General features: G+C 35.8%; 1 pseudogene; it reads left to right on the top strand.

Annotated features, from left to right (window-relative positions):
- The first annotated feature begins 3535 nt into the window (after positions 1–3535).
- Positions 3536–4061, top strand: LOC148009791 (small ribosomal subunit protein uS17 pseudogene; annotated as a pseudogene).
- Positions 4062–4699: the final 638 nt, after the last annotated feature.

Here is a 4699-nt window from a genome sequence, read left to right as displayed (position 1 = left end):
CAAAGATACTAGTTTTATTGAATATGCATAGTCAAGATGCAATCTAAGCAACTTATCAATTATTCTAATCTCTACATGTAATGTACAATATGAATGTTCCTTAGAGAGATTGAGAGAATACGATTCCATAAGCCATCCATGTTTTTGAACTTACTCAAATCTATAGAGTTTTGAGTCACGGCTCTTCTTGCTGGCCGCAACTCCATCCTTTGGATCCCAAAATCTCCATGCAATAAATACAAGGATATTTTGCATTGGCCCTATTACTTACTCCAAGCATACATTTGATAGTTTTTAAGTCAGCATTCATATGCCATTCAACATTAAAACTACCAACACCATCGACTATCAACATTTTACCTTCACTTTGAGACTTTATAATATCAGGAATACTTGTATGAGAGAATAACCATTTCAAGATTTCATGACTTTCGGTTGGTACTTGGGCCACACCAATCCACCAAAGCTCCATCTCGGATTGTATCTTAAATTGTTGTTCTTGCCCTCTGCCAGCCGATACTATAATCCAATGCCATGTTCATGATACAGATGCTAACTCTTTCTATCTTTTGTCCCTTTTGAATCTATGTTTCATCCAATTTTAGTGCAAACTTCAAAATACCACCACATTTTTGGACAGTAAATTTATACATATGGACCATTGAAATCTGGACTCTTTTAAGATCAATCCAAATATTATTAAATGTGTTGTATTCAAAAAAGGCCTTTGTTTTATGTTTTTCATAGGGCATGGATCCTTCTATATGAATATATTCCCCAAAAACATCTGGAATCCTACGATTCATAGGTGTCCTAGCAATTAAAACTGCAAGAGACTAAGGCAAACCAAATTCAGTTATTCTATGACATTTAAGACTTGTAAACCACAATTTAGAGAGAGCACGATAACCTCTACGATTGATACCCATACTGTCACATGTCTCCACTATTTCATCTAGTTTAACTGTTCATTTTAAATCTTTCAATAACTCTTTTAGAGTTTGGCTTCTCAAGTCTACATTTTCAAGTGATTTAAGAATCCTTATAATGTCCTTCTTTGTCATTGTTTCTTTAATAATCTTAATCCTCTCATCGTTCTCTCGAATATTAATACCTGAAATATTAGAGACACATCTCTTTGCAAGATTTAGTCTCCTTTTCTTCACCCGACTATACAAGTCCATTATATTTTTAAGTGGTATTTTTCTCTATCTAAATCCTATTGGAGTTTCTTTCGAGTGCATTAATTTTTCTTGCAATGACTGATTAGAGTTTTCTAGATTATCAACCTTGTCCATTAGCTCAGAAATAGTTTTTTGTGCCAATGTTAATGCTTCCTTCATTTCATGCATTTGTTCTATATATGTAAAAAGATGCAGAATATAACCTCATGCAATAGCCGAGCATCCCATCACAACCATCTCCAACATACCTTATGAAGTTGTGAATATTGTAAAAGGCAGGACGCTTACCTATAGAAGGGTCCGAATGATAAATATTTCCATCCATCCATAAGTCTACATGCTTCTTTCCTTGTAATCGCAACCTGTTAGCTTCATTCTTGTCCAATAATGATCGATGGTGCATACTCCTCTAAGATGAATAGACAGGATCTAATTGAATAGTAAGTTTATACTTACATGGTGGGGCTATGCTTGTATTGCTAGAAGAGGTACTGGCAAACATTTTGGTAGGGAACCCTAACAGGACAACAATATCACAGAGAAGGGAATAAAAACCACAGGAAAGAGAGGTGCAAAAAATGAACATCGAGGAACCACAGGAAAGAGAGGTGCAGCATCTTTTGGTGCAAAAATTCAAAGTTACAAGATTTTGCGATTTCCAAGAGAATAAGACTGAAAAGATGACACTTAACGTCCATTAAAGATTGAAGATATTTAATACCGACCTCTTAAATGAATCATATATTCTCTCATTAATCACGTCTAAGCAGCACAATTTGGAGGGTTTTTTCTTCTAAACCTCCTCTAATTAGCAACTTAATCACAAGCGCCATTTTAAATCATTTTTTGCCCTAATACGGTGAGTTATGAAATCCCTTTCAGAACACAAAAAGAGAATAAGTTTTTTTTATTAAGGAGTTAGAGAATGAATGGTGTATCACAAAGGTGTGTGGTCGTGTGTGATTATGTTTCCATGTATATTCACTATATAGTAGATACCTAGATTTAAAAGTGTAGTACTAGGAGTGAATGACATCTAAGGTGTGATCCCCAAAGTGGAGCTTGGAGTTATAAGGAATTAGGGTTGTAACCACATGTTATGAGCTTCTTTTAGACCCCTTGACACCCCAATAAAGGCATCTATGCTTTCTAGCGTTGTTTTGAGTATTGGACTCCTACACTTGTAAGAAGAACTCTTACCACTTGGCATTGATACAGTTCAAAGTGACTCAAGAAGTTGATGCCCAACCAACCATATGGACTATCATCAACTAGTAAGATCATTGTCATTGACCATTACCATGTGTGGATATTGTAGATAGCTTGTCAACAAATATTAATAAGCTCATTGGCTTAGATCCAAAGTGCATGGTAGGTATGTTGGGCACTATCATGTCTGCATCTTGGAGATAGCATGCTAGTAAATGATAGCTCCTCTTGGCTTTGAATTTAGGTGCATGGTACTTGTGACAACTACCAATCGAGGGATACACACTAAGGTCATTTGTTGCACCTTCACTTATATACCTATAACTAATTGTAAACTAAAACCAAACTGAACGAGAGATTAGAATGATGAGTTGATTATCAAAGCCATATCTTCTCTAGATAACTCACAATCAAAACTTCTTATTATGTTGGTATATATTGGTAGACATTGCAAAAGGATTTGCAAGATAAGATCACATAAGACATTAGTGTACCAAAGAGAGACAATTCCAATATGGATATATGAGATATAGAAAACTGCAAGAGAGATACATGAGATGTAGAAAATTGCAAGAGGAATATGTCATGTATACCACCAAGTTTGTGGAATCTTTTTGGCCCCAATTTTTCATATTGTTAGACTCCACTGGTATTCAAAATATGTCACCCAAGGTTTAGGAAAAACTCTCAATTTTATACTTGTGTGTGTGTGTGTGTGTGTGTGTGTGTGTGTGTGTGTGTGTGTGTGTGTGTGTGTGTGTGTGTGTGTGTGTGTGTGTGTGTGTGTGTGTGTGTGTGTGTGTGTGTGTGTGTGTGTGTGTGTGTGTGTGTGTGTGTGTGTGTGTGTGTGTGTGTGTGTGTGTGTGTGTGTGTGTGTGTGTGTGTGTGTGTGTGTGTGTGTGTGTGTGTGTGTGTGTGTGTGTGTGTGTGTGTGTTGCACATATATATATATATATATATATATATATATATATATATATATATATATATATATATATATATATATATATATATATATATATATATATATATATATAGAGAGAGAGAGAGAGAGAGCTCTTTTAGATGGATTCCCATCACAACCTTGCCTTCTTTGCCTCCACCTCTCCATTTGTGCATTTGAATGAACACACTAAATAGCCATGGCGAACCAGATAGAGCATGCTTTCCTTGAGTAGCCAAAGGTGTTTCTTAGTGGAAACGTGTCGAGAAAGGGTAAAGCACCTATCAAGCACAGCAACATGTTCTATAAAAACATCAACCTAGGGTTCAAGTCCTCAAGAGAATCCATTGAAGGTACCTATATCAATAAGAAGTGCCCATTACCAGCAATGTCTTGATCAAAGGTAGAATCTTGATAGGCACTATCAATCGCACTAAAATGACAAGAATAATCATAGTTCAAAAAGGCAATTTGCACTTTGTGGAAAATTATCAAAGGTACGAGAAGAGACATTCTAACTCAGTTGCACATGGATCTCCCTTCTTTTCTGTGAAAGAAAGGGACAAGGTTATCATTACTGCAAGCCTCTATGTAAAATTGTGAGGTTCAATGTGTTGAAAGTTATTTCCATGGGAGCTTTGGAGGGTGGAAAGAAAGACTTTACTTTTTTTTTTCTAGAATTGCTAGGAAGTTTTGGATTCCAAGAGCTTCTCTGTAAGGATTGATTTTGGAAATCCCCTTGTGTTAACTCTAGTAGCTTATTAGTTTTAGTGAAGTTCGGAATGAAAAATAGCCTATTGTACTTGCTTTAGTTTTTTAGAATGTTGCAAATATTATAATGTTTTTATTTGTCTTCAATCAACACTAAGCTTAGTTCAAAGAAAGAGGGAGATCATGGAGCTTGAGGATGGAAAGGTCGAGCTTTTATTGTGTGAAATGTCCTATGGAATAAGGGAGAAAGAATGTTGAAAAGAGATTTCCCTTTGCTTTTTATTCCCTTGTTTTCAGGAACCACAAAATCAAAATTGTTTGGTGTATTCAATGCAAGAATTTGGAAACTCTTCCAAAGTTTCAATTGATAGAGAGCCAAAGAGGTCTAGAATGGTTAAAACTTTTGCAATATGGCAAGCTGAGAGACCCACCATAGTAGAAGCTCCAAAAGATAGCATTAGCTAAAGGGGAAGAGGAACGCTTGTGAAAAATGGACGTGCTACTTCATTCTCAAAGGTAGTAGAGACATATTGCGATAAAGGCAGGGCAATTAAAGAGAAAATGTGCTTTGTCTACAAATAAAGTAAACGAAGAAGGAGAAAGAGAAAATAGTAAGCCTCATGCAAGAAAACTAGAAGGAAGTAGAATATGG

This window comes from Lygodium microphyllum, chromosome 30 (assembly GCF_053477565.2).
Source record: "Lygodium microphyllum isolate KBCC chromosome 30, Lygodium_microphyllum_v1.1.10, whole genome shotgun sequence".
Classification (NCBI taxonomy): domain Eukaryota; kingdom Viridiplantae; phylum Streptophyta; class Polypodiopsida; order Schizaeales; family Lygodiaceae; genus Lygodium; species Lygodium microphyllum.
The sequence above is the reverse complement of the archived record's forward strand: the minus strand, read 5'-3'. Positions and strand labels throughout refer to the sequence as shown.